The sequence below is a fragment of the Dendrobates tinctorius genome, unplaced genomic scaffold (genome assembly GCF_039654945.1).
Source record: "Dendrobates tinctorius isolate UK_male_01 unplaced genomic scaffold, ASM3965494v1 ptg000164l, whole genome shotgun sequence".
Lineage (NCBI taxonomy): Eukaryota > Metazoa > Chordata > Amphibia > Anura > Dendrobatidae > Dendrobates > Dendrobates tinctorius.
The window spans coordinates 4,717,846-4,742,557 of record NW_027361831.1 but is presented as its reverse complement, the minus strand read 5'-3'; the positions used below and the strand labels follow the sequence as shown (position 1 = coordinate 4,742,557).

At 49.7% G+C, this 24,712-nt stretch overlaps 1 protein-coding gene across 1 annotated transcript in view; it reads left to right on the top strand.

Annotated features, from left to right (window-relative positions):
• Positions 1 to 6,009: 6,009 nt before the first annotated feature.
• The window catches only part of LOC141052929 (uncharacterized), a 41,948-nt gene continuing 23,245 nt past the window's right edge, over positions 6,010 to 24,712 (top strand). Inside the window, exons 1-2 of the mRNA XM_073550249.1 lie at positions 6,010 to 6,073; positions 13,726 to 13,920. The gene's annotated coding sequence lies outside the window, so the exon portion shown is untranslated. The remainder of the gene's footprint in view (positions 6,074 to 13,725; positions 13,921 to 24,712) is intronic.

Sequence of the window (24,712 nt, the reverse complement as noted above, 5' to 3'; positions counted from 1 at the left end):
ACACACACGGCTCCGCTCCGTACACCTCGTACACACACGGCTCCGCTCCGTACACCTCGTACACACGCGGCTCCGCTCCGTACACCTCGTACACACGCGGCTCCGCTCCGTACACCTCGTACACACACGGCCTCAATCCGTACACCTCGTACACATGCGGCTCCACTCTTTACACCTCGTACACACACGGCCTCACTCCGTACACCTCGTACACACACGGCTCCGCTCCGTACACCGCGTACACACACGGCTCCGCTCCGTACACCTCGTACACACACGGCTCCGCTCCGTACACCTCGTACACACACGGCTCCGCTCCGTACACCTCGTACACACACGGCTCCGCTCCGTACACCTCGTACACACACGGCTCCGCTCCGTACACCTCGTACACACACGGCTCCGCTCCGTACACCTCGTACACACGCGGCTCCGCTCCGTACACCTAGTACACACACTGCTCCGCTCCGTACACCTCGTACACACACTGCTCCGCTCCGTACACCTCGTACACACACGGCTCCGCTCCATACACCTCGTACACACACGGCTCCGCTCCGTACACCGTGTACACACACGGCTCCGCCCCGTACACCTCGTACACACACGGCTCCGCTCCGTACACCTCGTACACACACGGCTCCGCTCCGCACACCTCGTACACACACGGCTCCGCTCCGTACACCACGTACACACACGGCTCCGCTCCGTACACCTCGTAGACACACGGCTCCGCTCCGTACACCTCGTACACACACGGCTCTTCTCCGTACACCTTGTACACACGCACCTCAGCTCCGTCCACCTCTTATACACGCGGCTCCGCTCCGTACACCTCTTAGGCTAAGTTCACACGTAGCGGAACTCTAGCGGAAATTACCGCGAGAGTTCCGGAATGCCATTCCGTGGGAAAATCGCATTTTAAATTCCCGCGATTTTCCCAAGGAAAAACTAGCATTTTGCAAGCGTAATTAGCTTGCAAAATGCTAGCGTTTTCCAAGCGTATCTGTAGCATCGCTTGGAGAACTGATTGACAGGTTGGTCACACTCGTCAAACATAGTGTTTGACAAGTGTGACCAACTTTTTACTACTGAGGCCGCCTGTGCGGCATCAATAGTAAAAGATAAAATGTAAAAAATATTAAAAAAATAAAAAATGGTGTTATTCTTACCTTCCACTCCGTACACCTCGTACACATACGGCTCCGCTCCATACACCTCGTACACACGGGGCTCCGCTCTGTACACCTCGTACACACACGGCTCCGCTCCGTACACCTCGTACACACACGACTCCGCTCCGTACACCTCGTACACACTGCTCCGCTCCGTACACCTCGTACACACACGGCTCCGCTCCGTACACCTCGTACACACACGGCTCCGCTTCATACACCTCGTACACACGCTGCTCCGCTCCGTACACCTCGTACACACGGGGCTCCGCTCCGTACACCTCGTACACACACGACTCCGCTCCGTACACCTCGTACACACACGGCTCCGCTCCGTACACCTCTTACACACACGGCTCCGCTTCATACACCTCGTACACACGCTGCTCCGCTCCGTACACCTCGTACACACGGGGCTCCGCTCCGTACACCTTGTACACACACGGCTCCGCACCATACACCTCGTACACACACGGCTCCGCTTCGTACACACGCGGCTCCGCTTCGTACATCTCGCACACACGCGGCTCGGCTCCGTACACCTCGTACACACGCGGCTCCGCTCCGTACACCTCGTACACACACTGCTCCGCTCCGTACACCTCGTACACACGGCTCCGCTCCGTACACCTCGTACACATACGGCTCCGCTCCATACACCTCGTACACACGGGGCTCCGCTCCGTACATCTCGTACACACACGGCTCCGCTCCGTACACCTCGTACACACACGACTCCGCTCCGTACACCTCGTACACACTGCTCCGCTCCGTACACCTCGTACACACACGGCTCCGCTCCGTACACCTCGTACACACACGGCTCCGCTTCTAACACCTCGTACACACGCTGCTCCGCTCCGTACACCTCGTACACACGGGGCTCCGCTCCGTACACCTCGTACATACACGACTCCGCTCTGTACACCTCGTACACACACGGCTCCGCTCCGTACACCTCTTACACACACGGCTCCGCTGCGTACACCTCGTACACACGCTGCTCCGCTCCGTACACCTCGTACACACGGGGCTCCGCTCCGTACACCTCGTACACACACGGCTCCGCACCATAGACCTCGTACACATACGGCTCCGCTTCGTACACACGCGGCTCCGCTTCGTACATCTCGCACACACGCGGCTCGGCTCCGTACACCTCGTACACATGCGGCTCCGCTCCGTACACCTCGTACACACGCGACTCCGCTCCGTACACCTGGTACACACACTGCTCTGCTCCGTACACCTCGTACACACACGGCTCAGCTCCGTACACCTCGTACACACACGGCTCCGCTCCGTACACCGCGTACACACACGGCTCCGCTCCGTACACCGCGTACACACACGGCTCCGCTCCGTACACCTCGTACACACACGGCTCCGCTCCGCACACCTCGTACACACACGGCTCCGCTCCGTACACCTTGTACACACACGGCTCCGCTCCGTACACCTCGTACACACACGGCTCTGCTCCGTACACCTCGTACACACACGGCTCTTCTCCGTACACCTTGTACACACGCACCTCAGCTCCGTCCACCTCTTATACACGCGGCTCCGCTCCGTACACCTCTTAGGCTAAGTTCACACGTAGCGGTACTCTAGCGGAAATTACCGCGAGAGTTCCGGAATGCCATTCCGTGGGAAAATCGCATTTTAAATTCCCGCGATTTTCCCGAGGAAAAACTAGCATTTTGCAAGCGTAATTAGCTTGCAAAATGCTAGCGTTTTCCAAGCGTATCTGTAGCATCGCTTGGAGAACTGATTGACAGGTTGGTCACACTCGTCAAACATAGTGTTTGACAAGTGTGACCAACTTTTTACTACTGAGGCCGCCTATGCGGCATCAATAGTAAAAGATAAAATGTAAAAAATAATAAAAAAATAAAAAATGGTGTTATTCTTACCTTCCACTCCGTACACCTCGTACACATACGGCTCCGCTCCATACACCTCGTACACACGGGGCTCCGCTCTGTACACCTCGTACACACACTGCTCCGCTCCGTACACCTCGTACACACACGACTCCGCTCCGTACACCTCGTACACACTGCTCCGCTCCGTACACCTCGTACACACACGGCTCCGCTCCGTACACCTCGTACACACACGGCTCCGCTTCATACACCTCGTACACACGCTGCTCCGCTCCGTACACCTCGTACACACGGGGCTCCGCTCCGTACACCTCGTACACACACGGCTCCGCACCATACACCTCGTACACACACGGCTCCGCTTCGTACACACGCGGCTCCGCTTCGTACATCTCGTACACACGCGGCTCGGCTCCGTACACCTCGTACACACGCGGCTCCGCTCCGTACACCTCGTACACACACTGCTCCGCTCCGTACACCTCGTACACACGGCTCCGCTCCGTACACCTCGTACACATATGGCTCCGCTCCATACACCTCGTACACACGGGGCTCCGCTCCGTACACCTCGTACACACGGGGCTCCGCTCCGTACACCTCGTACATACACGACTCCGCTCTGTACACCTCGTACACACACGGCTCCGCTCCGTACACCTCTTACACACACGGCTCCTCTTCATACACCTCGTACACACGCTGCTCCGCTCCGTACACCTCATACACACGGGGCTCCGCTCCGTACACCTCGTACACACACGGCTCCGCACCATACACCTCGTACACATACGGCTCCGCTTCGTACACACGCGGCTCCGCTTCGTACATCTCGCACACACGCGGCTCGGCTCCGTACACCTCGTACACATGCGGCTCCGCTCCGTACACCTCGTACACACTGCTCCGCTCCGTACACCTCGTACACACACGGCTCCGCTCCGTACACCTCGTACACACACGGCTCCGCTTCATACACCTCGTACACAGGCTGCTCCGCTCCGTACACCTCGTACACACGGGGCTCCGCTCCGTACACCTCGTACACACACGGCTCCGCACCATACACCTCGTACACACGCGGCTCCGCTTCGTACATCTCGTACACACGCGGCTCGGCTCCGTACACCTCGTACACACGCGGCTCCGCTCCGTACACCTCGTACACACACTGCTCCGCTCCGTACACCTCGTACACACGGCTCCGCTCCGTACACCTCGTACACATACGGCTCCGCTCCATACACCTCGTACACACGGGGCTCCGCTCCGTACACCTCGTACACACGGGGCTCCGCTCCGTACACCTCGTACATACACGACTCCGCTCTGTACACCTCGTACACACACGGCTCCGCTCCGTACACCTCTTACACACACGGCTCCGCTTCATACACCTCGTACACACGCTGCTCCGCTCCGTACACCTCGTACACACAGGGCTCCGCTCCGTACACCTCGTACACACACGGCTCCGCACCATACACCTCGTACACATACGGCTCCGCTTCGTACACACGCGGCTCCGCTTCGTACATCTCGCACACACGTGGCTCGGCTCCGTACACCTCGTACACATGCGGCTCCGCTCCGTACACCTCGTACACACTGCTCCGCTCCGTACACCTCGTACACACACGGCTCCGCTCCGTACACCTCGTACACACACGGCTCAGCTCCGTACACCTCGTACACACACGGCTCCGCACCATACACCTCGTACACATACGGCTCCGCTTCGTACACACGCGGCTCCGCTTCGTACATCTCGCACACACGCGGCTCGGCTCCGTACACCTCGTACACATGCGGCTCCGCTCCGTACACCTCGTACACACTGCTCCGCTCCGTACACCTCGTACACACACGGCTCCGCTCCGTACACCTCGTACACACACGGCTCCGCTTCATACACCTCGTACACACGCTGCTCCGCTCCGTACACCTCGTACACACGGGGCTCCGCTCCGTACACCTCGAACACACACGGCTCCGCACCATACACCTCGTACACACACGGCTCCGCTTCGTACACACGCGGCTCCGCTTCGTACATCTCGCACACACGCGGCTCGGCTCCGTACACCTCGTACACACGCGGCTCCGCTCCGTACACCTCGTACACACACTGCTCCGCTCCGTACACCTCGTACACACACGGCTCCGCTTCTAACACCTCGTACACACGCTGCTCCGCTCCGTACACCTCGTACACACGGGGCTCCGCTCCGTACACCTCGTACACACACTGCTCCGCTCCGTACACCTCGTACACACACGGCTCCGCTTCATACACCTCGTACACACGCTGCTCCGCTCCGTACACCTCGTACACACGGGGCTCCGCTCCGTACACCTCTTACACACACGGCTCCGCTTCATACACCTCGTACACACGCTGCTCCGCTCCGTACACCTCGTACACACGGGGCTCCGCTCCGTACACCTCGTACACATACGGCTCCGCTTCGTACACACGCGGCTCCGCTTCGTACATCTCGCACACACGCGGCTCGGCTCCGTACACCTCGTACACATGCGGCTCCGCTCCGTACACCTCGTACACACGCGGCTCCGCTCCGTACACCTGGTACACACACTGCTCCGCTCCGTACACCTCGTACACACACGGCTCAGCTCCGTACACCTCGTACACACACGGCTCCGCTCCGTACACCGCGTACACACACGGCTCCGCTCCGTACACCGCGTACACACACGGCTCCGCTCCGTACACCTCGTACACACACGGCTCCGCTCCGTACACCTCGTACACACGCGGCTCCGCTCCGTACACACACGGCTCTGCTACATCCATCCTGTAAACCCCTCCTGACCCCACACAGAAACTTCCCCTCATCCAGCACCATGACAACCAGCACAGCAGAGTCCTGCATACACTGAGGCCCCTGATCATGTGACCCCTGACTCCTCCCCTCCTGTGACCTCATCCCAGGTCCTGTGCGCACAGAGCAGCCATATATGTGGAGTGCGGCTCTGCAGGTGGAGGTAGGTGCTGTAGATTCCCCATTACTGGGGTGCAGTAACCCCTTCAGTGCCGACACTACTGGCCCTCTGCCTCCCTTATCTCTAGTGCTGGGACCTTTCTCTTCTCTCCCATGTCACACAGTAAGCCATATATCTGGGGTGGCCTCTAGATTGGAGGCTCCTATGAGGCCTCCTTCCAGCAGCTCCTCTCTGAGAGCTCATTAGTCAGGTGACTAGCATGGAGTGTCCTAGAACATCTCTAACCTACAGCGCTGACAGGACTGGGAAGGAGGTGATTCCAGGAGCCTCATAGATTCCATGCAGGGAGAGCAGGCAGAAATGATTTCTAAGGAGACTTTTCCTGAATATGAATTAAGTTATATATCTCTATATATAAAACTGAATGTGTGTGTGTATCACCAACCAATCATGAAGCGTCTTTCATTTTACCAGAGCTGTTCAAAAGAAGCTGAGCTGTGATTGGTTGCTATGAGAACAGTTTTCCTTGCAACCAATCAATAAGCATCTCTCATTTCACCAGAGCTGGTTAAAAGTAGCTGAGCTGTGATTGGTTGCTATGAGCAAGTGTTCCCACTTGACAACACCTCAGCAGCCACTGACATGGTGGGAGAAATCTAGCATCTTCGGGAACATAAGCTCCCAGCCATTGTCTGCCCCACAGAAAGGAGCAGAGAGCACATGACAGAAATGAATCCCCCCTCCCTGCCCATATACCCATCACTCATCCTCCATCCCATAGGCACATCTTCCCTCTTAAAGGGATCATTGCTATGGAAGTCAGAGCAAATCCATCCAGGGCTTTGGTTTTGACCCCAGGCCTCTCTTAAAGGGATCTCCGGTATGGAAGTTAGGGTAAATCCCTCAGCGCTCTGATTCTCACCTCAGGCTTCTATTAAAGGGATCATTGGTATGGAAGTGTTGTGAATTCTCTTGATCTGACTTCTGAGTCGGGACTCCCTCTGGTGGTTACTGCTGGTAGTGGAGCTGGCCGGGTTGACAGAAGTGTGCCACCTGACGACGATGATTGGAAATCAGGGGTTACTGACTGGGAGGATATAAGTGAGCAGGCTTCCCTCAGTTGCTGCTGGTGATTGGTTTCTTCCTGTCCATTTTGAGGTCTGCTGTCTCCTGCCTGATCCTGTATTTTTCAGTTAAGTTGTTCATTTGTTAATCCTTTGCATCTGATCTGGTTTTGCCTCTTTCTGCTTTGCTGTGAGGGTTCAGCGTGCTCCTGCAGGGGCATTGCTGGACCCCGCTCCATATGTTACAGCTTGTGTCAGTTTGTTCAGTCCCCTGTTATATTAGTCTCTTTGGCTTTGCTGCCATTTCACACCAGAATGCTGATATAGTGGGGGAGAGGTCGTGAGACCTCAGTGTTTTTTGTACATCAGACGTGTTGGATTTTTTAGGGTTTTTGAGTGATTGCAGACAGTGTCTTTCCTTTCCTGTCCTATCTATAGAGTTTGGGCCCCATCATTTGCTCATTATATTTTCTGCCTGTGTTTGTGCCTCATCTTGTCTCACCGACAATATATGTTTGGGGGCGATCTATTTCTTTGGGGTTCTTCTCCGGGGCAGTTTAGATTTCACCTTTCTTGCTTTAAGCTTAGTTAGTTCTCTGGATGTGCCAAGGCGTCTAGGGCATCGTAGGTACGTTCCACGGCTACTGCTAGTTGTGTTGTTAGGATTAGGGGTCTGCAATCCGCTAAGTTACCAACCTTTCTGGTCTCCTGGTGGCCTAGCTTATTCCTGCCATCCTCCTCGGTGACCTATTCATAACAGGAAGTCAGGACAAATTCACTCAGCGCTCTGGTTCTGACCCCAGGCCTCTCTTAAAGGGATCCCCGGTATGGAAGTTGGGACCATTCCACTCAGCGCTCTGGTTCTGACCCCAGACTGACGGGATGATGTGGGATATTAGGTGTAGTAGTCCGGTGGCTCTGTCTGATGAGAGGATGTGGGATATTAGGGGTAGTAGTCCGGTTGCTCTGGCTGACGGGATGATGTGGGATATTAGGCGGAGTAGTCCGGTAGCTCTGGCTGACGGGATGATGTGGGATATTATAGTAAATGTGGCTATGCGGAGTGGGCGGGGCTCTACACTCATCTTTATATATTATATATATATATATATAAAGTAGTAGTCCTCATTATGATGTCACAATGGTTGCCATGGCGACGCTGATGTCATCAAAGGTTGCAAGCCCCGCCGCCGCTCATTATGATGTCATAATGGTTGACTATGAGATGGAGGATGTGTGATGAGTATATGGGCACCGGACTATGGGATGGAGGATGTATGATGGGTATATGGGAACGGCACTATGGGATGGAGGATATGTATATGGGCACGGGACTATGGGATGGAGGATATGTATGATGGGTATATGGGAACGGGACTATGGGATGGAGTATGTGTGATGGGTATATGGGCACTGGACTATGGGATGGAGGATATGTATGACGGGTATATGGGCACGGGACTATGGGATGGCGGATATGTATATGGGTACGGGACTATGGGATGGAAGATGTGTGATGGTTATATGAGCACTGGACTATGGAATAGAGGATATGTTTGACGGGTATATGGGCACGGGACTATGGGATGGTGGATATGTATATGGGCACGGGATTATGGGATGGAGGATGTGTGATGGGTATACGGGCACTGGACTATAGGATGGCGGATATGTATGATGGGTATATGGGCACGGGACTATGAGATGAAGGATGTGTAATGGATATATAGGCACTCGACTATGGGATGGCAAATATGTATGATGGGTATATGGGCATGGGACTATGGGATGGAGAATATGTATGATGGGTATATGTGCATGGGACTATGGGATGGAGATTATGTATGATGGGTATATGGGCATGGGACTATGGGATGGAGGATGTGTGATGGGTATATGGGCACTCGACTTTGGGATGGAGGATATGTATGATGGGTATATGGGCACGGGCCTATGGGATGGTGGATATGTATGATGGGTATATGGGCACGGGACTATGGGATGGTGGATATGTATGATGGGTATATGGGCACGGGACTATGGGATGGAGGATAATTATAATTTTCTATAACTAACCACAGTTAGTTACTATGCCCGGGCAGCGCCGGGCTCTTCAGCTAGTATATATATATATATATATATATAGATAGATATAATCATTATAATTTGTTACAACTAACCGTAGTTAGTTACTATGCCCGGGAAGCTCCGGGCTCTTCGGCTGGTATATATATACATATACACACACCAGAGTCACATTTGTAATGGGTTCATAACTTTTAATGCTTTTTTTTTGGTTATTGCTCAAGTTTTCATGGAGCACACATCAACAATTGTACATGGATTTTATTTTTACACACTTTTATATTTTTTATATATTTCTATACAGCCAACGAATTTGGCAAAATTCCATTTTTTGGTCTCATTAATAAAATTAGCATTTTATTATCACCTTTTCTCATGTAATAAATGACACTCAGAGCTGATTGTTCTGTTTCGATAGAACTCAATGTTGAAGAATGGGCGGCGCTTTGTGGGGAGGGGCGTGGTCATGACGAAGCTCAGATGACAGAATCATCAAAATTTACAACACAAAAGTGACGTAAATTATGACAGGAATGTCAGGGGTCACTGGAGCAAGTTTATGTAAATTTTGATGGTTCTGCACAGCACTGTCTATAAGGACGTCCTCTATACAGCAACGCCATTCTAGCTGTCTCACTACAGAGATGAGTAGATCGGAGTTCCTGCACTGAGGCCCATGATTTCTGTGCACACAGCACTGTCTATAAGGACGTCCTCTATACAGCAACTCCATTCTAGCTGTCTCACTACAGAGATGAGTAGATCGGAGTTCCTGCACGGAGGCTCATGATTTCTGTGCACACAGCACTGTCTATAAGGACGTCCTCTATACAGCAACTCCATTCTAGCTGTCTCACTACAGAGATGAGTAGATCGGAGTTCCTGCACTGAGGCTCATGATTTCTGTGCACACAGCACTGTCTATAAGGACGTCCTCTATACAGCAACGCCATTCTAGCTGTCTCACTACAGGGATGAGTAGATCTGAGTTCCTGCACTGAGGCTCATGATTTCTGTGCACACAGCACTGTCTATAAGGACGTCCTCTATACAGCAACTCCATTCTAGCTGTCTCACTACAGAGATGAGTAGATCTGAGTTCCTGCACTGAGGCTCATGATTTCTGTGCACACAGCACTGTCTATAAGGACGTCCTCTCTACAGCAACGCCATTCTAGCTGTCTCACTACAGAGATGAGTAGATCGGAGTTCCTGCACGGAGGCTCATGATTTCTGTGCACACAGCACTGTCTATAAGGACGTCCTCTATACAGCAACTCCATTCTAGCTGTCTCACTACAGAGATGAGTAGATCGGAGTTCCTGCACGGAGGCTCATGATTTCTGTGCACACAGCACTGTCTATAAGGACGTCCTCTATACAGCAACACCATTCTAGCTGTCTCACTGCAGAGGTGAGTAGATCGGAGTTCCTGCACTGAGGCTCATGATTTCTGTGCACACAGCACTGTCTATAAGGACGTCCTCTATACAGCAACGCCATTCTAGCTGTCTCACTACAGGGATGAGAAGATCGGAGTTCCTGCACTGAGGCTCATGATTTCTGTGCACACAGCACTGTCTATAAGGTCGTCCTCTATACAGCAACGCCATTCTAGCTGTCTCACTACAGAGATGAGTAGATCGGAGTTCCTGCACTGAGGCTCATGATTTCTGTGCACACAGCACTGTCTATAAGGACGTCCTCTATAGAGCAGCGCCATTCTAGCTGTCTCACTACAGGGATGAGTAGATCGGAGTTCCTGCACTGAGGCTCATGATTTCTGTGCACACAGCACTGTCTATAAGGACGGCCTCTATACAGCAACACCATTCTAGCTGTCTCACTACAGAGATGAGTAGATCGGAGTTCCTGCACTGAGGCTCGTGATTTCTGTGCTCACAGCACTGTCTATAAGGACGTCCTCTATACAGCAACACCATTCTAGCTGTAGCTCTACAGGGATGAGTAGATCGGAGTTCCTGCACTGAGGCTCATGATTTCTGTGCACACAGCACTGTCTATAAGGACGTCCTCTATTCAGCAACGCCATTGGTTCCATGGTGCAGTACATGAGAAGGGGTTACATACAAATTACGAATATCACTTACAGTAAACAAACTAACAATCACAGACTGATATAGAGAGGAGAGAGGACCCTGCCCTTTCGGGCTTACATGCTACAGGATCGTGGGGAAAGAGACAGTAGGTTGGGGGGTTGCAGCAGATCCAGTGATGGTGAGGCGGTAGCGCCAGTAGTGGTGAGGAGGCAGCGGGGATCATTGCAGGCTGTACGCTTTCCTGAAGAGGTGGGTTTTCAGGTTCCGTCTGAAGGATCCGAGTGTGGTTGATAGCCGGACGTGTTGGGGCAGGGAATTCCAGAGGATGGGGGCTATTCGGGAGAAGTCTTGGAGGCGGTAGGGTGAGGAGCAAATAAGTGTGGAGGAGAGAAGGAGGTCTTGGGAGGACAGGAGATTACGTGAGGGAAGGTATCGGGAGATTAGTTCAGAGATGAATGAAGGAGACAGGTTGTAGATGGCCTTGTTGGTCAGTATTAGTAATTTGAACTGGATAAGCTGAGGGAATGGGAGCCAGTGAAGAGATTTGCAAAGGGGAGAAGTGGAAGAGTAGCAAGGAGAGAGATTAATTAGTCAGGTAGCAGAGTTAAGGATGGACTGGAGATGTGCGAGGGTGTTAGCAGGGAGGTCACAGACAAGGATGTTGCAGTAGTCGAGGTGGGAGATGATAAGGGCACAAGCATTTTAGTAGATTGAGGGTTGAGGAAAGGACGGATTCTGGAAAAATTTTTGAGCTGGAGGTGACAGGAGGTGGACAGAGCTTGAATGTGAGGTTTGAAGGACAGGGCAGAGTCAAGGGTTACTCCGAGGCAGCGGACTTCCGGTACGGAGGAAAGTATGATATCGTTAATTGTGATAGATAGGTCAGGTAAGGAAGATCTGTGAGATGGAGGAAAGATGATGAGTTCAGATTTGTCCACATTGAGGTTGAGGAAGGGAGAGGAGAAGGAGGAATATGGCTGATAGACACTCCGGGATTCTAGACAGCAGAGAGGTGACGTCTGGGCCAGAGAGGTAGATCTGAGTGTTGTCAGCATACAGGTGGTACTGGAATCCATGGAACTTTGAGTTCTCCCAGGCCAAGTGTATAGATTGAGAAGAGTAGGGGTCTAAGAACAGAGTCTTGGGGGACTCCAACAGAGAGAGGGTGGGATGAGGAGGTAGTGTGGGAGTGGGAGGCGCTGAATGTGCGGTTGGAAAAGTATGAAGATATCCAGGATAAGGTGAGGTTCTTTGATGCCAAAGGAGGAGAGGATCTGTAGTAGGAGGCAGTGGTCAACTGTGTTGAAAGCAGAGGGCAGGTCTAGAAGGAGGAGTATAGAATATTGTCCGTTAGCTTTGGCTGTAAGTAGGTCGTTAGTAATTTTGGTCAGGGCTGTTTCAGTGGAGTGATGGGGTTGAAAACCTGATTATAGATTGACAAAGAGCAAGTTAGATGAGAGGTGGGAGGAAAGTTCACGTGCTGCTCCAGGAGTTTGGAAACGAATGGGAGCAGCGATATTGGGCGATAGCTGGACATAGCGGTTGGGTCGAGGGTTGGCTTTTTAAGGATATACGTGATTGTGGCATTTTTGAAAATAGAAGGGAAGGTACTAGAAGTTAGCGCTAGGTTGAAAAGGTGGGTTAGGGATGGGATAAGAGAGGTGGTGAGGATGGGGAGGAGGTGGGATGGGGTCGAGTGCACAGGTGGTGAGGTGCGATTTGGAGAGGAGACAATTAAGCTCCCCTTCAGTGATGTTGGAGAGTGAGGTTATGGGATTTGGACATTGGTCTGGTATACAAAGGGGTTGTGGTATTTGAACAATGAAGACTTGCCTTGTTTGGTCGATCTTATTTTAGAAGTGTGTGGCAAAGTCCTCAGCAGAGATGAGGGAGGTTGGAGGGGGCAGTGGTGGGCGGAGGAGGTGTCAGGAAATATGACTTATTGTTATCTGCGCTGGTCACACATACCGAGCTCTGCTACATCTCCTTGGTTTTGTGAATGACTTGCCCAGCCATGATCCCCTTTACAGCTCCTCCCCTCCTTTGCAGCTGCATGTGTGATTCTAGCCCCCCTCCCTTTCCCCTGCTATACAACTGTAATGTCAAACCAGTGTGCCAGCAGCCCCACTGAGTAGCTTTATGACCCCCAAACTGGTTAAAAGCAGTCTGAAGCACATGGCTCGTTCTTTGTCTAAGACTGGGTTATTAAAGATAAAATATAATGGGACCGATTATTGATATAGGTGAAAAACTTACATTTCTGGCATCTACATCGGTAGAAACAAGCACCAATGAGTTTGTAAGCCCCGGCGAGCAGCGGAATCTTAGAAAGGGATTTCTACCCAACCGGGTCATTTAAGCCACCCCATGTTTAGACTTAAATGTAAGCTAATTTTGTGAGAAGACCTATAATACTTCCGTCGTCCCTCTACAAGCTTCCTCCCATGAGTTATGACTAATAGAAGGTTTTTCATAACTTTCCAAGGGGGACGTATCCAGCCACCCGGTGAGGTCAGCACAAGGGAAGTTCCTTAGTTTCTGGGCCAACTATAAAACAGGAACAGCCATTTTGCAGCTTGTTCAGACCTGGGGAGACAGCACATACCATCCCTGCGGTGGACTGAATCCTGGTCCTTGGGAACCCACCTCCCCCCTCCCACATGGTGTGCCATTGACTGAGGTATGTAAGTCCTCATTTTTAATCCATTTTGTTTTGTAATTGCCTGTACATACTGTAATTGTCTCGTTTGTAACATCTTTTATATACTTTTTGTAAACACTGCCTATTTCTTTTTGGAGTAAAAGATACAATATTTACTAGTTTTGTTTTCCTTGATCTAATAACTTATTGCCACTGTGCAGAGTCATAGGAATTAGTGATGAGCTGACGATTCCTATGACGCTGCACAGTAGGAAAGAGGCGGAGGGATTTGAGGGAGGGCCGCAAAGTACTACTGCGCATGCCCAAGATTCCCAACCCCGCAGTGTGAATAAATCAGAAGAGAGTGCGGGGCGGGATCTCGGACCCACGTCCACGCAGGCGCGATAAGAAAGACATCATGTGATGTCATAGGACTGGCAGCGCTAACTAAGTGAGCATGCCCAAGAAAAAATATTACAGCGCAGGCGCCAGGAAAAGAAAAGAGCGCAGAGGAAGCGGCGCCAAATTTGAAAGGAGGACATGACTGATAGATGTGAGGTGTCTGTGTCCAGCGGGGAAAGACCTGCCCCCCCGGACAAACTACAGGTATGACGGACAAATTTTAAAAACGCTTATTTCTGCGGTGGAAGGGACGCCAAATAAAAGAGCCACCTTGACAGAATGCAGCATTAGTGCTGCACAAGATGGTTCTTTTAGATAAAAACGCCTGGGGGGGTGACTGGTTCCCTTTAATGGTCTTATTGTGCCAGGGTTGTCTGTTGATACGTTGCACTCGACTGTGTCATGGAGTGAGGATATGGATACCAGTAGTAGAGTCAGAGAATGTGTGGGTGTCTAGGTGTGCGAGGTTTCTGAGGGGATGCGCATGTTGCTGGACAGGGGTGACAGGTGAGGAGGACTAATTGCATCACTTAATATTTGGCAGAGTTAATCTTACTGACTCGTTACTACTGTTGCATGCTTCAATAGGGCTTATTGTAACTTGTATCCTTTCTTGTAGCAGTGAATCAGCACCATATAATTGAAAGTGTTATCCGGAACTTTACAAGAAACAAAAAATTTACCTAAGCACTAACAGGCGGGTAATTGCAACTTACCTGTTTATTGTGCACTGCGCCATTCTTCCCTAGCACAGAGCGGTCACTAGCGTACCTGCTGGAAATTCAGCTACCTCTACTGACGCGACGGGGAGGGACTTTCGGCATCATTATGATTGACAGCCTGTCCCCATAATTAGGCAGCGGGGATACGGCTGTCAATCAGAATGACGTCGGAAGTCCAGCCACGTTGACAAAGTTGAGCGGAAAAGAAGACTCCACTCTGAAGACATGATGTCATCAGAGGCTCCTGAATCCCTGGAATAAGTGGTCTATAACCGCTCTGTGAGTCGGGTAAGAATGGTGCCGTGGTAAGGGAAAAAAGTGCCAGCATACTAAACATTTGACTCCTGCTGTAAACAGTAGTAGTAAAAGTAGACCATCTGATGGAAAGCAGACACGTAGTCCTGATAAAGTCTGTACAAGAGTCTGAGTGGTGTGACTTTTCTCACCTGTGGAAATAAGTTTCCTGTCTTCAAAGCCACATTTTACCAAGAAAATCAGACATTCTGGCACCGAGGTCCAGTTCTGAATATTGCATTTTTTGTGAAAAGCTTAGGCCCACAGTTATATAAGAAATATTTTTGGAATGTAACACATTTACTTACAACACTTGTTGGCCTCTGCATCAGTCCAAAATTAATATGTGACAGATAGCTAACGATATATACAGTGGCTTACAAAGTATTCACCCTCACTCCCCTTGGCATTTTTTGTGTTTTGCTACCTCAGAACCTCGAATTTTACTGTTTCTTTAGGGTTTACATCAGTTCATGTAAAGAATATGCCTACAATTGTGAATATTTGTTTTTCTTTTTATTGTGAAGCAAACCACTAATATGACAAAATAACTGGAAACTTCATGTACATAACTATTCACCCCTCTGTCAGTACTTTGCTGAAACTCCTTTTGCTGCAATAACAGCTGCAAGTCACTTTGGAGAAGTCTCTATGAGCTTTCTACATGTTGCCACTGGGATTTTTGCCTATTCACCAAGGCAAAACTGCTCCATCTCCTTCAGGTTAGATGGTTTCCTCTGGTGAACAGCATTGCTCAAGTCTGACCACAGATTCTCAGTTGGATTAAGGTCTGAGCTTTGACTAGGCCCATCCAAAGCATTTACACATTTCCCTTAAATCACTTGAGGTTTGCTTTAACAGTATGCTTTGGGTCATTGTTGTTAGGAGTCTGATTTCTTCCTTCCCTATGATGAAATCTAGACCCTTACATGCTGCATTCCCCTGCATTTCATCTGCGGTAGAGGAGATTGCAGAGGAGAGTGCCTTGCGGCAACTCCTCTGTTCCCTCCAGTGAGCATGCTCATGGGACGAGCTCCCATTGGAGTTCGGGAGTCACATGCTCAGGTCCTGTGTCTAATCCTATTGGCTCCTCCTGGAGCCTTGGAGGCTTCCGGAAGGTCCCGTTTAGTATAAAAAGCGCGCATGGCTGTTCCGTCATGCGCTAGTATTTCATACTTGCTGCTGTATGTATGGTGACGGATGCTTGGACTGATGACTGACTTATTAAGAAACCCCTTTCCTCTGATAATACGATTGTGTGAGTGTTTGGGTTCAGCCAGTAGCAGCGCTAGCGCCAGCGCGCATATGCTCCATCTTGCTCAGCAGCTTAGCGTCTGCATTGCGCCTGCGTTATTGCAGCGCCTTGCCAGCGGCTCAGTTCTTGCCGTGCTGCAGTTGCAGCTTTCTCTGCGTCCACGGTTGCGACACTTCTCACCTTATTTGACCGTAGGTCTAGACGGAGTAGTCCTGCTGTTTATGGCTACTCCTGTGACCGCGAATACCGCGACTGTATCGCTGTGTGTCTGTGACTCTGAACAGACTCAGCGTTTAATTTGAGTTTATTTTGTCTGCAGCTCGGTGAGCTTAACAGAGCTTGCTTTTGTGCACTGGGTGCCATTTAACCCTTGTGCACATTACCACTTTGTGCTCTGCCTCTCTAGCAGCGGTTTTTCCATCCACCGCACGGTGGACCCCGGGTGGCGAAGGCACTTTATTTCTTTTTTATTTAGTGTCTTCTGCCACTCCTAACAATTGTCTTATTGGAAGGTGAACCTCGGTCTCAAGTCACTGACAAAGTGAAAAAGGTTTTGCTTAAGAATATCCCTGTATTTCGCACCATGAATCTTCCCCTTGACTCGGATCATTTTGCTGCCAAAAAAACATCCCCACAGCATGATGATGCCACCATGATTTACTGTGGGATGGTGTTCTTGGGGTGATGAGCTGTGTTGGTTTGGCGCTAGACATAGCGTTTACCTTGATGGCCAACAAGTTCAAATTTGGTCTCATCTGACCACAGCACCTTCCTCCATATATTTGGGGAGTCTCCCACGTCTTTTTGCAAACTGAAAACGAGCCCTACACAGATTGTAATGTAACAAAATAGGTAAAAATCCAAGGTGTGAATGCTTTCTCAAGCCACTGTAGGGCATGTTTCCTATCTGTGGAAAAGCTAAAATCATGGTAGGAAATATGGTATTAATATCTCCTACCTGCGATTCCAGGGGAGTCAGATATCCTGAAGGTTGGAAATCCCATAATCTTTGGGGATGTAGCCCCATTTCTGATGTCACCCAAAGGATTTATGTGGGAGTAATTATCTAATAAATACAGATTCTAAATTATAATCATTGTTCAGTTCTGTAAGAGACAGCTTGCTGTAGGATTGTTCAATTGTCCTAAAAGGAGAGCTTCCCTCCATAAAGATCAGAGCAATTCCTGCCACCACAGGTTTAGTAATTTTCTTGTATTATCCCTTATTTTAATTGTATATACTGCATTGTTTGTTCCCATTTTTGTATATTTTCTTTTTATAAACACTGCCTAAGGTTCGGATTAAATATATGAAATGTAATAGCTCTGTTCCTCTTGTTCTATAAACCACATCCCTAAAGTCATTTGCTACCCGTAACAGGTGTCCAATCGGCCTGTATAAATGATTGGTGCTGGTAGCTAGTTTTCTTGCCTTAATGTGGAGCTTGACAGTGACTGTGCCGGAGTATGTACATATATTCCATGTGATGGAATTGGATGTGTATATATATTGTACGTTCACTTTGAGTTCCCCAATAACTGGCCGAGTAGCAAAGGCAGCCATGGCCTAATTCATCAATCGTGTAATTGTCCTAACAATTGGAAAGCAGCGGAGTGCTGGTTCGTGATAAATTGGCAACAGCGGGGGATATCTGCACAATCCCCCAACAGCTCCCCACACACGCAGTATGATTGTCCCACATCTGCCCACACAAATTGATGTATCTTACAGCCCCCCACACACATTGATGTTCCTCATGGTCCCCTCACACATGGTTTGATAAGTCATCACAGCTTCCCACACAGAAAGATGGCCCCCATATCCACCCACAGACAGTAATGATGGTTCTCCCAGGCCCCCTATACACAGTATGATTTCCTATACAGTATGATAGTCACCTAAGCCCGCATATACAGTATGAGACCCCTCACATAGCCCTCCCCATCCTTTATAGCCTCTAAATACAAAATGAGTCCTAGCACATTCACACATAAAAAATATGTTTCTCCCATTGCTGTTAAGGGCAGAGACACACTTCGGTATTTCTCCTGCGAGAATCGCATCATAAAACTCCCACTGGCTGTTGGCTCTCCTGACCTGAGCTTGACAGCTGCATAGTAATCCATCACGCTGTCATGCTCAGGTCAGGAGAGGTGTCGGCCAGTCCGTGCAGTCCGATGTGATTATCGCACTACACGGACTGGCCACGAGTAAGATCACCCACCGAAGTCCTCTACTCACATGGCTACATGGTGAAACTCCTCAGTCCTCTCCTCACACGGCTCCATTGTGCAGCCCCTTGGTCCTCGCTCCACTGTGCAGCCCCTCGGTCCTCTCCTCACAAGGCTCCATGGTGCAGCTCCTCAGTCCTATCCTTGCACGACTACATGGTGCAGTCCCTCAGTTTTCTTCTCACGCAGTTCCAATGTGCAGCTCCTTAGTCATAGTAACAGTAACATACTGTATATACTCGAGTATAAGCCGAGGCACTTAATTTTGCCACGGAAAGCTGGGTAAACTTATTGACTTGAGTAGAACCCGGGTATGCATTGTCCCCTAATCCCTGTCCTGGTATGCATGGCTCCCCCATCCTGTCCTGGTATGCATGGCTCCCCTGTCCTGTCCTGGTATGCATGGCTCCCCCATCGCTGTCCTGGTATGCATGGCTCCCAAAAATTTACAAAAAACGAACAAATTGTTAGGCAACTCACCAAACCCTGACTAATGCACTGGCAGGATACAGCAAAGCCCCAGTGATAAAGGCTGGGGCAGCACAGGTGCATTCCACTGATAAAGACAGCCAGTTAACCCATCAGGGTCTGGCTGCCTAGTGGGAAATGCACACTAATAAGGCTTGCATAAGACATAAGTCACACTGATAAGTGTGATGCATAGTGTCTGAGCAGCCTATCAATGACGCCAAGATAGGCGGGCCGCTCAGCACTATATACATGCATCACACCAAATACCAAGCCAACATGAAGGGCTAAGCTGCATCCTGTAGAAATGATAAAAAGTGCAAAAAGATAAATGATAAAAAATATGGGGTATTGGTTACTATTTTGGCCAAAGCAGATAAGCTCACAACCCATCGTCAAGGGTCCCCAGATATTGTGAGTCCCTAACACTGAAGCTAAATGGCGAACACAAGAAAAAATAAATTTTCCAAAAATTTACAAAAAAACGAACAAATTGTTAGGCAACTCACCAAACCCTGACTAATGCACTGGCAGGATACAGCAAAGCCCCAGTGATAAAGGCTGGGGCAGCACAGGTGCATTCCACTGACGATGGGTTGTGAGCTTATCTGCTTTGGCCAAAATAGTAACCAATACCCCATATTTTTTATCATTTATCTTTTTGCACTTTTTATCATTTCTACAGGATGCAGCTTAGCCCTTCATGTTGGCTTGGTATTTGGTGTGATGCATGTATATAGTGCTGAGCGGCCCGCCTATCTTGGCGTCATTGATAGGCTGCTCAGACACTATGCATCACACTTATCAGTGTGACTTATGTCTTATGCAAGCCTTATTAGTGTGCATTTCCCACTAGGCAGCCAGACCCTGATGGGTTAACTGGCTGTCTTTATCAGTGGAATGCACCTGTGCTGCCCCAGCCTTTATCACTGGGGCTTTGCTGTATCCTGCCAGTGCATTAGTCAGGGTTTGGTGAGTTGCCTAACAATTTGTTCGTTTTTTGTAAATTTTTGGAAAATTTATTTTTTCTTGTGTTCGCCATTTAGCTTCAGTGTTAGGGACTCACAATATCTGGGGACCCTTGACGATGGGTTGTGAGCTTATCTGCTTTGGCCAAAATAGTAACCAATACCCCATATTTTTTATCATTTATCTTTTTGCACTTTTTATCATTTCTACAGGATGCAGCTTAGCCCTTCATGTTGGCTTGGTATTTGGTGTGATGCATGTATATAGTGCTGAGCGGCCCGCCTATCTTGGCGTCATTGATAGGCTGCTCAGACACTATGCATCACACTTATCAGTGTGACTTATGTCTTATGCAAGCCTTATTAGTGTGCATTTCCCACTAGGCAGCCAGACCCTGATGGGTTAACTGGCTGTCTTTATCAGTGGAATGCACCTGTGCTGCCCCAGCCTTTATCACTGGGGCTTTGCTGTATCCTGCCAGTGCATTATGCATGGCTCCCCCATCGCTGTCCTGGTATGCATGGCTCCCCATCGCTGTCCTGGTATGCATGGCTCCTTATATCCTATCCTTGTATGAATGGTTCCTATAAAAACAAAAAACATCCTACTCACCTTCCACACGCCCTTGCAGCATCCTGTTGGTTCCGGCACCAGCAGCTCTTTTTGTGCCGAGCGATCACGTGGCCCCGCTCATTAAGGTAATGAATATTCCCTCCACACCTATGGGAGTGGAGAGTCATGCATATTCATTACCTTAATGAGCGGGTCCTGGAAGAGCTGCTGGCGTCGGAACCATCGAGATGCTGTAAAGGCGCTGGGACCAACGAGATGCTCCAAGGGGTGCGCACGAGTGAGTAGGATGTCTTCTGGAAGCCGGCGGCTGTGGATGTCACTGTGCGCTGTAAGAGAAATTAATATTCATTTCTCTTTAGTAGCGGCACAGGCTTTAGCCACGGCACAGGCTTTAGCCACAGCTGCCTGCTCCTGCCTCTGTCACCTGCCGCTCCCCTTCTCCCACTGGCTTTTTGCGACAATTGACTTATGTATATGCAGATGGGGTGTTTCAGCACAAAAAAATGTGCTGAAAAACTCGGCTTATACACGAGTATATGCGGTAGTTAGTGAGGCCGAAAAAAGACATTTGTCTATTCAGTTCAGCCTATATTCCATTAGAATAAATCCCCAGATCTACATCCTTCTAAAGACCTAATAACTGTAAGATACAGTATTGTTACGCTCCAGGAAGACATTCAGGCCTCTCTTGAACCCCTCGAATGAGTTCGCCATCACCACCTCCTCAGGCAAGGAATTCCACATTCTCATTGCCCTAACAGTAAAGAATCCTCTTCCATGTTGGTGGAAAAACCTTCTCTCCTCCAGACGCAGGGAATGCCCCCTTGTGACCATCCTTGGTATAAACAGATCCTTTGAGAGCTATTTGTATTGTCCCCTTATATACTTATACATGGTTATTATATTGCCCCTCAGTCTTCTTTTTTCTAGACTAAATGATCCTAATTTTTCTAATCTTTGTGGGTATTGCAGTTCCCCCATCCCCTTTATTAATTTTGTTGCCCTCCTTTTACTTGCTCTAGTTCCATTATATCCTTCCTGAATACCGGTGCCCAAAACTGTACACAGTACTCCATGTGAGGTCTAACCAGGGATTTGTACAGAGGCAGTATAATGCTCTCATCATGTGAATCCAGACCTCTTTTAATGCACCTCATGATCCTGTTTGCCTTGGCAGCTGCTGCCTGGCACTGGCTGCTCCAGGTAAGTTTATCATTAACTAGGATCCCCAAGTCCTTCTCCACATCAGATTTACCCAGTGGATTCCCATTCAGTGTGTAATGTGACATTGATTCCTTCTTCCCATGTGTATAACCTTACATTTATCATTGTTAAACTGCATCTGCCACCTTTTTGCCCAAGTTCCCAACTTACCCAGATCCATCTGTAGCAGAATACTATTGTCATGTTACTGTAGTACAGTATAGCACAACCTCCACCAGGGGGTGCTGATGGATTGAAGAGAGGTTGCACACAGAGTGGCAACACTGAGTAGTAGCACAAGCGCCACCAGGTGGCAAAAGAATGGTCAGACGGGCCGAGTCAGAAACAGAAAGCCAAGAAAAACAACCATAAATAATATGTCTACTTCCAAATAATGATAGACCCAAAAGAAGGGACGTGCCAGACAAAAATAAAATATATGTGATTTATTAATAATTCATTAAAGCTACAACAAATAGATACAAGGTTATACAGAGCAAGGCAGAGTGATTTCCCATCAGCACAAATTAAACCATGTGGACCAGATAAAACAAAGTTTGAAACCCAGAGACGAATACCAAAATAATTAAATTATAATAACCATGTGGTTTGTAAAATTAATAAAAGTGTCAAGCTGGGCTAGACAATATAATAGCAGCAATGTGATCAATTGATCATATGGTACAAGAAAGCGCAGTGTGCCAAAATGCTAAAGATACATGTATGCACATATGTGTGCAGTTCATATGACAAAAGATGTCAAAAGCGCAGGGGACATACAATTGAATCCCAGAAGCTGTAATGGGCATATACAATCGAGTCCCAGAAGCTGCAATGGGCATATAAAAAAGGCTGCTGATAGTTATTACCTGGTGGTGGTGCTGCTGAGAAAGGGTCCCCGAAGCGCGTTTCGCTATAACGCTTCTTCCAAGGGGGGTGTAGAGTCAGAAACAGTCAGAAGCAGAAGTATCAGAGGTCACAGCAGTACACGTGGTCAGAAACAAGCCAGGGGATCAGCAACAGTCAGAAGCGGATAAGACAAAGACAGAAGCAGGTCCGAATGCAAGTCAAGTCAAAACCAGGGAGTCAACAAACTTACAAGGAAACACTGTCAGGACAGACAGAGGGGATAAACAGACACAGGGCAAGTTAAGGATCACAGTAGGACCAATCAGGGTATACCAGAGTCAGATACACACGTCAGGACAGAACTATAGCTGACACCGCCTGCAGGATGCAGCGGAGCTAAATAGCAAATCTGAACCAGACTGAGGCTGAGAAAATTTAACCCCTGAAATGACCAGACTGGGAACATGGAAATACTTCTCTTGTAATGACTGCTTTACATTGTTTAGTATCATCTGCAAATATCGATATTTTACTGTGTAAACCTTCTACCAAATCGTTAATAGATGTATTGAAGAGAATATACCATTTATAGCCACCCTCTGCTTTCTATCACTAAGCCAGTTACTTACCCATTTACACACATTTTCCTTAAGTCCCAGAATTCTCATTTTGTGTACCAACCTCTTGAGTGGCACAGTATCAAACGCTTTGGAAAAGTCCTCTCCGCACACGGCTCCATTGTGCAGCCCCTCAGTCCTCTCCTCACACCGCTCAATGTTGAAGCTTCTCAGTCCTCTCTCCACATAGCTTCACTATGCAGACCCTAAGGCCTCTCCTCACAGGGCACCATGGTGCAACCCCTCAGTCCTCACAGGGCACCATGGTGCAGCTCCTCAGTCCGCTCCTCACACGGCTCCGTGATGCAGTCCCTCAGTATTCTCACACAGTTCCATTGTGCAGCCCCTCGGTCCTCTCCTCACATGGCTCCATGATGCAGTCCCTTAGTCCTCTCCTCACATGGCTCCATGGTACAACCCCTCAGTCCTCTCCTCACGCAGCTCCATGGTTCAGCCCTTCAGTCCTCTCTCCACTCCACACAGCTCCACTGTGCAGCTCCTCAGTTCTCTCCTCACATGGTTTCATGGTGCAGCCCCTCAGTTCTCTCTTCTCTCCTCACAGGACCCCATGGTGCAGCTCCTCAGTCCTCTCCTCACAGGGCATCATGGTGAAGCCCCTCTGTCCTCTCCTCACACGGCTCCGTGATGCAGCCCCTCAACCCTTTCCTCACAGGGCTCTATGGTGCAGCCCCCAGTCCTCTCACACGTCTCCCTGATGTAGCCCCCAGTCCTCTCCTCACATGGCTCCCTGGTGCAGCCCCAGGTCCTCTCCACACATGGCACCATAGTTCAGGTCCTCAGTCCTCTCCTCATATGGCTCCATGGTGCAGCTTCTCAGTCCTCTCCTCACATGGTTCCTTGGTGCAGACCCTCAGTCCTCTCCTCACAAGGCTTCATGGTGCAGCTCCTCAGTCCTCTCCTCACAGGGCACCATAGTGCAGCCCCTCAGTCCTCTCCTCACATGGCTCCTTGGTGCAGACCCTCAGTCCTCTCCTCACAAGGCTTCATTGTGCAGCTCCTCAGTCCTCTCCTCACAGGGCACCATAGTGCAGCCCCTCAGTCCTCTCCTCACATGGCTCCTTGGTGCAGACCCTCAGTCCTTTCATCACACAGCTCCATGGTGCAGCCCCTCAGTCCTTTCCTCACACAGCTCCATGGTGCAGCCCCTCAGTCCTTTCCTCACACAGCTCCATGGTGCAGCCCCTCAGTCCTTTCCTCACACAGCTCCATGGTGCAGCCCCTCAGTCC